Here is a 12,083-nt window from a genome sequence, read left to right on the forward strand (position 1 = left end):
ACACCCTAAAAGAACATGGAAACTAGGAAAAAGAAAAAACAAAAAAATGTATCTTCCCACCATGAGATTACACACTTCATTAAAAGTTCCTGATAAACCAGTTACTTAAGAGTACAAATACGAAGGATTTGCAAGAGTGCATGGATAAAAATCCAGCCCAAACATGTACCTAAACAAAGCAAAGGGGGCGGGGGGGAAACCCCCAAGCTTTCTTTTGAAGTTTTCACCACAGTTACGTAATTTTCATGTAAGTCTAGATGTTTTTAAACATCTTTTATACTGTACAGTTGGGAACCAAGTGTACAATGAGTACAAAGTGTACTGTTAGGAAAGAGTCATGTCTCAGCCAGGTATCTTGGTTACTCTGCTAAATGTAAAAGAGATAAGGGGAATCACTGGGGCAAGTGAAAAATGGAAAATTTCAGAATTTCTTTTAAAAATTATTACTCAGTCTAAGTTGATAGCAGTCACTTCAATAAATGTGGCTATAATCTACATTATTGTATATGGTTACTTCACTTTAAATATCCTGTGAAAGTAATGCTTCACTTGAAGGGCAGATCACTACCATTCATTCTGAAGCAAATAAAAAACCCTGCAGATTGCCTTACAAGCAAAATGGAATTATCCTTAGTTTCTTGGAAGAATAAATTATCACCCAAAACAAGGTGTGCAGGTAGTAGCAGCCGCTGTGTTAAAACTCAAGTACACAAAAAGCATTTCATAGTAGCAATTTCCAGAAAAGCACCACAGAAAATGTGTGCTTAAGTCTAAGTGTATGGCGAACTCACTTCTAAGGATGCTATTTTGTTCAGTTTGTCTTGGCTTCATCTGTTTCTAAGTCTTCCTAAGCAAACTGTCTGTTTTCTTGATACTTCCTTCCCATTGAACTCTCCCTTTTCCCTCACTTTCCTCTCATTTTATCTTAGGAACAATTCTGTGAACTACCAAATTCATTTCTTAGCTTCATAACTCTGAACCATGGGGTTGCAGGTCTACTTTCCATCTTAGAGCAAAGCTCTAGAAACGGAAATCTCCTTTGTCTTTGACCCTCTACAACAGCTGAGCTGAAACAGTTGAAATGTGTCACCTCAGTTAAAACCAGCTGACCATTTTGTTCCCACTCATTATTAATGGCAACCTTTTCACAATATTAAAAGTAGCATACAAAATATGACCAACTGTATAGCTAAAATGGTAGCACAATAATCACAATATTAGTGGAATGCAAAATAACAAAGAAAGTGCACTTATCTTCTCAAACATCATGCCATGACATTAGCCCTGTATCTCTTAATAAAAATTTTAAAAGAGATATTTTGAAGGTTTTCTAAACTTACGTAAATGGCATGTCCCTTTCCTGGTTTCTTGCTTTAAAGCCAACAGTAACTTGAGAGAAGCAAAAAATTCTTTTGTTCCTGGTAGTTGTTCAATGTCCCATGCTGCAAAACACAGAAAACTCCAACTCTGAAATAGGCAGTAATCTGCCTTACAACCATTCCCTTTGTCATCAGTCTTTCTGAAAGTCAGGTAAAGACTGTGTGGACACAGTGAAAGAGTGTCTACACTGATGAACAAGAAAGTTTATCAGAAGAGTGTCTACATTGATAAACAGGGTTTGCCAGAAAGCAGTAGGTGTTTGTGCTTCATTCAGCGAAAGTGTTAAGGACAGCTTCACAACTTAGGTTTATTTTGGGAGGAGTGGGGATATCTGGCTTGTCTTTTTTAATTTAAGACCTGAAATCAAAGGAAAGATTTAGAGATACAATGCCAACAGTTTAATGAATATTCTGTAGTGTATATAAGCACCCTGGGGAAAACCTGCACTCAAATAAACAACAGATTCCATCTTCCCCTGCCCTAAGGAATATAAACCACGATCACAGTTTACACCTAATTCAATAGTGGCTTTCAAAACAAACATATTTCAGACACATCTAGCAAATACTCCTCTTCCCACTCTGCATCCAAAACTTTCTCTCGGAAACAAAAGGCCTCTTCCTTGACAAAGATTTCACGGGTATCTTCCAAATCTGCCAACAGCTTGCATTACATAGTACACCTAAAAATTTCAAACTGACCTTTGTCCCCTCTGAGAAAGCTGTCTGTTCTACATGGCCCACACACACTCAGCAGAAAGCCAAAGCTCACAGAGACTCTTTCAAATACATCAGGTATCCATCCCACGGGGAGAGCCTGTGCGTGCCTCCACGCACACACAAAAAGGTGAGAAGAGCTTTCTGCAGAGCTGAATATCCCACAAGATCTAAGAACACATATCTGGGTCCTTAAAGGCCTTTCCTGTAGCTTCCTCTGTGGCACTGCTTCCTTTGCCAGGCTGAGGAATGGCAAGGAGGAGGAACACTCACAGCCCACTAAGGCTGCACACCTACTGAAGGAAGACTGCAAGCTGCACTTTCCCAAAGGGAAGGTGCAGAGGAGCTTGCATGGCTATTATATACCCCTTGGAAATGCACAGAGTTTTCTGGTGGTGGAAACTGAATTTTACACCTTCTGCCAACTTAAAAATCTATCCCTAGTGAAGAAAAAAAAAACCAAAGAAAGCAGACAAAGGCTACAGAAACTCCAGAGGAATGTAATGACTGTAACAAAAGGCAACAGAAGTAGTGTGACATGGGTTTATTAATGGGTCAAAAAACAAGCTCAAATGACTCAGACATAGAATCAAATCCCAGCAGGACTTCCTAAAATCTCCTTCAGAGATCACAGGCCCTTATGCAGTTTGTATTCAAGCTCTCTTGGGATCAATAAAAAGAAAGCTCTATCTGGTCTTTCACCTCTGGATCAGAAGGATGCCTTACCAAAACAGGGCAGCATCACTACTCCCTTTAGCAGAGCAGAAACAGGCTCAGCAGAGTCAAATGGTACCCTCTGAAAGAAGGGCAGAGTTAAAGCAGAGCACACATAGCTGCTACCAAACTGCCACAGGTGCAATGCAAATGGTTTTCTTGGAGCCAGTGTAAGAATTCCATAAAAAAATGGTTAAGAGAGTTTGTACAATTACTACTCAAAAAGCACGTAAATAGTGTGGAGAGAGGTGACAACAGTGGAGTAATTTAGGTATTTTATTCCATTTGTTCAAGGAAGGCATGTCTAACCACCCTAAACTACAGCCTTGCTCTTTGGGAAGACTACCTAACCTTGCCACTATGGGGACTTTCCTGCACCCTATGAATACTTTAATATTTCCTTTTAGTTATTAATTCACATGTAGGTGTCATTCCAAGTACGCAAGAGAGAACAGGGTGTTGTGATTTTGAGCATTTCTATGTTTCACAGGTAACAATTCACGAAATTGGCACCTTTAGCTCATCTATTCCAGGCCTTATCTCAATTATCCAACTTTAAAAGCTCAATAGCATGAAGGTTAAAACATTAATTTAACAAAAAATCTCAATTGCTTGGTTTTTAAAGAAATTCCACCAAATCAATTCAGAAATCCTACTCTTTTCACCAACAAATCCGCAGATTTTTAAACGGAGCTTTCTAAGCAGTAAGGCAATATATTTCTTGATATTCTGTGTCTGCCATGGAAGACTCTTTGAAAAGGACAATCATAACAACCTGGTTTTAGTTTCCTTCAGAATACCAAGAAAAGTGCCAAATTCTTCTATACATGAGGAGGCAAACGCTTCAGCTGGATGTCTAAAACTGCAGGAGAAAGATCAGAATACGCTGAGATCAAAAAGGGACAGTCACAGAACTGGCTGGAATTACGGACTGAACAGAAACAAAATCCACATTTATTAGTCAAAACCAACCCAACATACTTTGAAGAAAAATACAAAACAAACAAACAAGCCTCCTCCCCTTAAATAACATATTTTTTACATCACTGTTTCAAGAAAACATCTTAATTAAGTTCCTTGTAGTGGATGTTAAAAAGCCAAGGAGACAGATTGATGGACTGACATAATTTCTCATCTCTCCCATTGCTAGAGAATCTTGTAAGGTGAATATTTACACTGCATCTCACAATTTTATTTTTTTTTTTATTTAACCAACAGTTAGTAAAACAGGATTCTGGTTTTATGTCCCTCCTGTGTCTGAATCAGTAACTGTTTGGTAATTAGAAAAACTTTCTCCCTTTTGACTTCCAGAATTAATTCCCTGCTTCAATATCAAAAATTCAGAATTTAAAGAAGAAAGCCACTACAGATCCAAAATTTTGTGCCTCTAGCATTTAAAAGCAAAGATAAGTAAAATGTAAGTGACAATGCAGGGCATCTGTAATTTTAAAAACTGAAACGTGTTTCTTTTGTTAAAAGGTGTAATGGCAGCCTTTCTGGTATTTGTTATCCTATTAAAATAGCCAATAGAAAAGTGATCAAAAGGCACATTACCTGAAACAGTTTGAGGCAGATAATCATGGGAGTACTTGAGATTACCTGACATTGAAATTAAAACAATTCATCACATCCAAAAAGCAGTGGGAAATCACCACAGCCTAGTAGAACTTTAGAAATCTAAGGGTTCAAGAAAGAGTTATCCAGAGCACATGAGCTAACCCAGACTAACTGGTGCCTTCTCCCTCTACTCTGTCATTACCCATCAGTAATAGATGGTTTAAGACTAGAAATGTATTGTGTGGTTTTTCACTCTTGGCAATAACTTCCAGAAACAGCAGACAAATCTAAAATATAATTCAGTTTGAAACAACTGTGTGTGTGTATAAAAGGAGTTTGGTAACAGTAAATAACAAAAAATACATCTTCCTGCATTGAAATAATCCCATTTTCCTTCCCTTTCTTTTCTGTTACATCCTTGAATCATCTTCTAAAAACACAGACCATACTTGTTTGTTTCCTTAGAACGTAGCAGGGCTGAGTTCAGCTGCACTCAGGTCTTCCGTCCACTCGCCTGCCTTTATCTCCTCATGCACCTCACCTGAAGTCCTAGGTCCTAAATCTCAATAAAAAAGCCCAACCTCTCCTATTTTACCATTCAGCATTCCCATGATCCCTGGCCATGAGCTACAATTTTCAAAGGGCCCTTCAAGGTCAGTGACCCAGCTTCACAAACAGGCGAATTTCCAAAGAGGAAATTACTACATGAGTTCCAGCAGCTAGAATTTGTTCACTCCCTAACAACATAAATGAATCTTTTTTAAACTATAGAAGAATATAGAAAAAAAGTACAGAAGAAGCAAGTTTTTAAATGAAACAAAGATCAGATGCTAAATAGCAGTGCATTATTTTAATATTCCTACAAGCATCTGCTAGACTTCATTTCAGTTAATCATATTATTCATGTGCAACTTTTTAATGGTAGAATCCTTACTGAATCTAGTCTAACTCTTAATAAATTATTTTATAAAATTTTATCAAGCTAATGCTGAAATAAGGACCTCTGCAATCTAAAGAAAAAAAATCTCTCAAGCAATATTTACTTATGCTTGTTAAAAAAATAATCTTTTATGTTTGATTTTTACTGCAGGTTCGTACTATAAGAGGCACAATTCTGGAGACAACTAAGGAAATTTAGGGAAAATATCCCTAACTATCAGTGGAAGAACTCTGAACTGGTAGGAATCATTTTTATTTGCATGCTTTTACATGGGTACTTCTGAAAAATATAAATAAAATACAAGTTTTGTCATATCTGAACTTTTCAGTACAATGAAAATAATAAGAACCTGTACATACAAGACACTTTTGCATTTTTCACTGACTAGTGAAAAATGTTAAATCTTTCAGAAGCCAATTCTTTTAAATTCTATGCCAGGTAATGCATTAGGGAAAAAATGAGATTTTGTTTTGCTTACTAAGGAACTCAGTTGATTAAATAAGTGAAAAGCACATCAGATATCAAATCAGTCTTTGAGCATAAAGTAAATGGGAAAACTGAAGTAAACTTGTATTCCTCCTTCACCACTTTTTCAAGTCAAAGATACCCCTTAAAACTGTAAACAAAACTATCAAAAATTACGTGAAGCTCCCATATGTTTAAAAAGTAGATTCATACTGCCAGTAATATCATTATAATAAATACATGCAATGGTTACCACAACTGTTTTTGCCATTTGTAATTAGAACAACAAGCAATGTTTTTTCTGGACTGAAATGATGTTTCTGTAAACATATTCTGGAATTTCACTGTTTCGTTTAAATTAATATGGATCTTGCAGTAAGTGGCCTTGGGAGAAAGCAGATTTCTGATGTGTTTGCATGAAACACATACCTTCCTGAAACACTTCCTGTCTTGCACCCGTTTTTGGATATTATCACTGTTGTCTGACAAGAATGAGGTCAGCTAGGATTTGTAGCAATACTTTACAGCAGCTGTCCGGCATTTCTTTGAAACTCCACAAGCCTTTAACTCCTTAACTGCCTCACCAAAACAGACAATGAAGTCTTGCAGGAACACTGGAACAATAATGACTTTTCAGGGTGCTGAATAGACTCAAAGGGTTTAACAGAGGAAAGGAAAAGACTAAGCTTTTCAGGTGAGCAAAAATGAGCAAGGTCATGAAGAGGGACAAGAATTTAAGAAGTGTTACCATCTTTGTGGCAGCCAGGCCAAATCAGGGATGGGAAACCAAGACAACATATATACAGAAGAAAGAGACTGTGCTTGCAAAACAGCAGAGAGACACCCAGGTTTCACACAGTCAGGTTTATCAGCATTCTCCCATAGAGAGCCACTTGGCTGACTCTCAGCAAATAAAACTGTCCATTTGCTCAGTAGCACCAATAAAGCTGCACTAAAATTGTATAAGCAGCAAAGAATACTCTGAATGTGCACAGAACTTAGTTATAGGGTTCTACTTCCATCCCCAATACCCTCACAAAACTTCCTGATGTTTTAAACTAGCTGAGTCAGGTCAGGCTGACTGTCAGAAACCTTTTAAATTGCTATCGGAGGAAGCATTCACATAATCACTAGCATGAGCTCAGTAAATGAATCAATCTCTCAGTAGCAAAAATTGATTTGATCTGTATCAATCATGACCATATTTCCATTAAACAAGCAAAAATCTGCACCCATGTAATGCTGTGGGAGGGCAGACAGAGCCACAAAGATACAGGCTTAATGGCATCTGGCATACAAGTTTTACTTGCATAAAAAATAATGTGTTTAATTATTTTTAAGTTCCACTGCTGGTGTAAATTTATTTGCTGTAAGTTTCCTGAACTGCACTGGCCATGGCTTCCATTTGAGCAGGTTTAAGATGATACAAACTTACCACATCACCAAACTTAAGTTTCTTTGCTTTGTTGCTTTTCCACACCTTGTGTCAGAGCTGTGAGGAGACAAGAACAGCTCTACACCACATCACAATCTCTCCAATTCAGGCACCAGAAAAGGCTCTGAGGGAACAGCAACTAGAAGTGCAGAGTGTTAAAAATGCTCAGCTATGAGATTGGTAAGAGACTGATCATGCAGCACAAATATCCGCGTAAGAGTGATATCCACAGCTTCTTATTTTCCTTTTTTACTGTGTTTACAGGTGTTGTACACATCTTCCCCCTTTTATGTACAGTGATCCTAGTTTGCATCTTCTTCCAAGAGCACTGATGACTTTATGATTTAAACCGTAATTTAGGGTTGGCATAGTTTTAAAAGCCCAGCATTCCTCCCTAGGCTCCATACTGCTCACACTTCGCAGGGTTTTGGCAGCAAGCGACTTAGCTCATCTGTTATCGGACTGTGAAACACTCCAGAATGTACAACAGATCTAAGAAAGCATTTACAAACTTGACTTGGGGAGAGAAAAAGATTTAAAAGCGAATCTTTCACAAAACTGATTCTGTGTTACAAAAGCCTCTGTATGCCTTTGGCAGCTTCTGTTCCCACCTGAGGCAGGGCGTACCCACATGTGATGTAGGCTATACATGTGCGTGCAGGTCTGCAGGACAACCTCTGAGCTTCCTTCCAAATGGCAACTTTTCAAGAAGCAGCTTTCAAGAAGTGCCACTGTGCACCTTATTGTGTACAGTAGCTCAAGCTAAAAGCTGAGAAGCAAGTCAACACACAAGAAAATAGCTCAGCAAAGAATGAAAAAGTAAGCGATTTCCAATCACCTCACCTGGCTCATGAATTAAATGAACAAATGCTCAGGAAGCTCAGGAAGCAAATAACATTCAAATGAATGTTCCTTGTCCTATCATGACCGTTCTTGATGAATTTAGTTACAATGATTAGAGTAAATATGCATTTAATTTTATTATACATAATTGAAAAAAAAGATAGAGGGAACCAATTAAATTATAATAGAACAGAAATATTTTGGGATTTGAAACAAAAAGCTCACATGTTCCTGGAGACTCATTCAACAATTCAAATTAGTTTGTCTTGGGTACCTAACAGTCCAAATACAAGGAACATGTTCTTTAGGGACAAATTATCTTTGATGAAACAGGGAAAAACTGCACAGACTTATAGACAGATTACATGATTAATTTTAGCTTTTGCTTACTGATGAATCATTGACTTCATCTTAGTCTAGCTTCAAGTGCCTAGACTTGGCCATTCCATAAGCATACTGTGAGGCTTATGCACAAGTACCTCAGTGCTAAAGGGGAGAGGGGTGGAAGAGAGGAGAACATGGGAAACCAGTTAGGAAGGCTTTGTGTGAAAACCCAGTCCAGGAGAAACAAAAGAAAATGCAATAAAAGAAACTCTAAGAGCTCCAGCTGCTTTACCTGATACATGCAGGTTGATTTAAAATGCTCACAGCAGCCTTAAGTGAAGTATCACCTATCCTAAAAGGCTTGTAGTTTGAGGCATGTGAATGTTCACTGGTTCATCCAGTTGAACAAAAGCAGACAGGATTAAGAAGGAAGCCTGAATCATTTTGCCAAATCTAACAGGAAAGCAACCCCTGATGGTTTTGGTACGGATTCTGCTCTGGAAATATAAGAACCAGGAAATATAAATAAGGAAAAAAAAAATCACAAAGTCTTATGAGCACTGCAAAATAATTTCCACAGGAATGTAGAGGAAGTCTCATCCCTTGTAATACCTTAAACTAGATGGAACAAAATACTGGAAAGTAACCCAGGGAAGTTACTGGCAAGTCGACAAGCTATATGGAATACATTTTTTTCTTGCATCTCTGACTTCTGTTAACATTTTTGTGGCTCTTGAGGCAGCAAGGTAGGAGCTTTGGTTTATTCTCCATAAGCACAAGCCAAAAGCCTCCCACAGTTCCATTTGGTAACTTCAGCTTAACATGGTCAAATATACACAGACTTCTGACAATGATTCAATTTCCCACTCAAACATGAACTATGCCAAAAAACACCCAAGATTATTTCAACTAATAAACACTTGGTTAAAAAAACATGTCAAATCAACTTGGTCTTTACATCAATTTAAAAGCCTCTTACCACAATCATTGCCTGAACCATAGTGTGCTGCAGGAAGCACCAAAAAGAAAAAAATAATTGGTAACATTCTCATAGTGTTCCTCTGACTGTCATCATTTCTGTGATTGCACAAAGCTTAGGACCCGGCACTTGGAATAGTGATTCTCCTGCTCCTGGTTTGTGCTATGAAATCATTTTAATGATGTCAATATCCTGGCTCCTGAAGACTAGGATTTGGGACAATTACTGTGCCAAAATTTAGTTCTTAAAACTAAATAGATCAAAGTCCTATATCCTGTCATGGTGCACAGTTTCAAAGCCCTCTCAAAAAGCTGTCCTTTGATTTAACCTTCATAGACATCTCTTCACAAGAAATACAAAGCTTGAAAATATGTACAGTTACCCCAGCTTAATGCAGATGCTGTTCAGCAGCATATTTATTCTCTTTATAAAACAGTGGCATTTGAACTTCAGATTTTTCCAAATTCCATCCAACTCTCCTACTAAGTTTGTGTATTGAGTATTAAAAAGACAGCTGAAGCAAAAAATAAAAATTTCAACACTGGGACACAAATGAAGAGCAAGGTAACTTGTGATATGCTGGATGTATTACAGATCCTTAGAAATTGTGTTCTCCAAACGGTTATTCTTTCCAAATTTTCACAGTAACAGTAGTGCAGAAGGCATATCTGTATGGTTATGTCTTGCCCTAGAGGCTTCTCCAATGTAAGTAACACCTCTAACAGATCAATCTGATAAGCAATTAAAGAAAAGTAAGGCAAATTTCCACTAGACAGATGAAAGGAATACAGCAGAAATAGGGAAACCATCCCCCAGAAGCCATTGTAGCAGCTAAAAGCTGGTTTTCCTAATCAGGACCGAGGCACATTTGAGAGGCTATTCTGCCCGTAAGAGCAAGCCTTCTCCTCCACAACTACCATTCTGAAGCTAATCTGGATAAATAAATACTACATTTGTTCAAAACACTTGAGACAAAAGTTCTTAGGCAACCTAGTTCAACAGAAAATACGTATCCAAACACAATGTCCTGTTTCCATATGTATTTTCTCCTACAGAATGGTGGGTGACATGAGCTAAAATTTCATTCCCACTGAGATCTGTTGACTACTCATGGAAAGATGAATCACTCTTCTCAATGGAAATAATGACTCCTGACAGCAGTTAACTTGTGTAAAGTATTGCATAAATAACTTGTATAAAGTAAATGTATAAAGTATTGCATGGGCAAAGTTAGCCTGACTCCACACTGCAAATAAATAGGGGATTGCTACAAAATGTATTTCACTCCCTAGCTTTAAAAGGTACTGGAGAATTAATAGTCTAGAGTCTCACCAGTGCTGCAGGAAAAATACATCAGGAAAGCCAGAGGCTGATTTAGTTCAAAAACCTTTCTGACAGTGGCCAAAAGCAGATGTTTGCAGAAAGACAGCAATGGGAGTGATCCTTCTCCTAGCATGTCCTCAGCTGTCACTTAAGGATTTAAGCTGCCTTCAGAACATCCTTCTGAACTACTACAACTAAACTGTTCCTCAGTGAATCTCCTCACTGAAAGCACTGACACCTCTGGCCTCAGCTGTGTCCTATGGCACTTACCTCAGGGGTTGCTGCACATCAAAATACTTCACTTTGTTTCAATTCTGTGGCAAATTGATCCAATGAGTGTCCCTCATCATCATGCTATGAGCAAATAACTATTTCCATTTATTTCATGTATACTGCTCGGGATATCTGAGTCCTAAATCACATGTCTCTTACACATTTTCTTTCCAATTTGAGCAGCCATGGTCTGCTTGTCCCAGGAGATAAGAGCATAGATAGTCTGCTGCTACTTTACATTTTATGAAGACAGGGAATTAGCTGCACCCCATACCCAAAATATGTTTGCACAAAGGCATGATGATGCCTCTTGGTTTAGCTTATCTGCTGTGTTAAAGCTCTCTGCTTTCTGAACACTGCTAGAGACCAAGTTGAAGCACTCCCAGAACAATGACAAGGGATCCCCCACAAGCCCTCTTTGCAGAGTATCAGTTGCTAATAACTGCCTTAGGACTTTTTCTTAGAGACAGAAGTACCTAATTAAATAGGCTGATAAGCCATCTATTTTCACAGTTTTCCTCTACAATTCTGACACTTAATTCTTAAGCAAAGCAAACTCTGGTATGTTACACTGAACAAGATTTCTGAGAACACTGATTCCTTTGAGAAGGAAGAGGGCACAACAGGGAATGAAAGAGGCTTTCATACTTCAGAGAATAGATACTTAACCAGCCAATCTGCTGCTACACCTCATGGAGAAATCAGAGCTTCTCCCAAGTGGGAATCCACCTTTGGAATTATGGAAGTGCCCTCTGAACACCAACTCCATCCCTCTTCACTGCCCAGAGCCAGACAGGCTGGGTACACATATGCAAAGCTAGTGTGAAAACCTTCCTGCACAAGCATTTATATTAAGAGATCTGATTCTCGTCATCCTTTTTTTACAAGGTGGCACAGTCTCAGCCCTTGCAATTCTTCCTCACAGTGGACCAAGTTTGCATACGTGTATGCCTAAATAGTTTTAGAGACAGATAATTTTATGTATGTAAATACATATGAGCCTTGTGTCCCACGACAGGGCACAAAGTTACTCAGACCCTTCCAGATGCTCTGTCCAGTTCACCCTGCATGCACAGCTTCCCTAGGCAAAGATGACACTCCAACATGGGTGACATGACCACTTCCCCAAAACTG

General features: G+C 38.3%; 2 protein-coding genes across 2 annotated transcripts in view; one reads left to right on the top strand and one right to left on the bottom strand.

The window, feature by feature from the left end:
- Nucleotides 1-12,083, bottom strand: part of CMSS1 (cms1 ribosomal small subunit homolog) — a 221,053-nt gene that overhangs the window by 113,144 nt on the left and 95,826 nt on the right. The gene's annotated exons all lie outside the window — the stretch shown is intronic.
- The window catches only part of FILIP1L (filamin A interacting protein 1 like), a 146,397-nt gene that overhangs the window by 40,289 nt on the left and 94,025 nt on the right, over nt 1-12,083 (top strand). The window contains exon 3 of the mRNA XM_088068989.1: nt 5,458-5,545. The gene's annotated coding sequence lies outside the window, so the exon portion shown is untranslated. The remainder of the gene's footprint in view (nt 1-5,457; nt 5,546-12,083) is intronic.

Source organism: Pseudopodoces humilis, chromosome 2, assembly GCF_049639895.1.
Source record: "Pseudopodoces humilis isolate 2021_Gansu_Grassland_sample_001 chromosome 2, ASM4963989v1, whole genome shotgun sequence".
Classification (NCBI taxonomy): Eukaryota; Metazoa; Chordata; class Aves; order Passeriformes; family Paridae; genus Pseudopodoces; species Pseudopodoces humilis.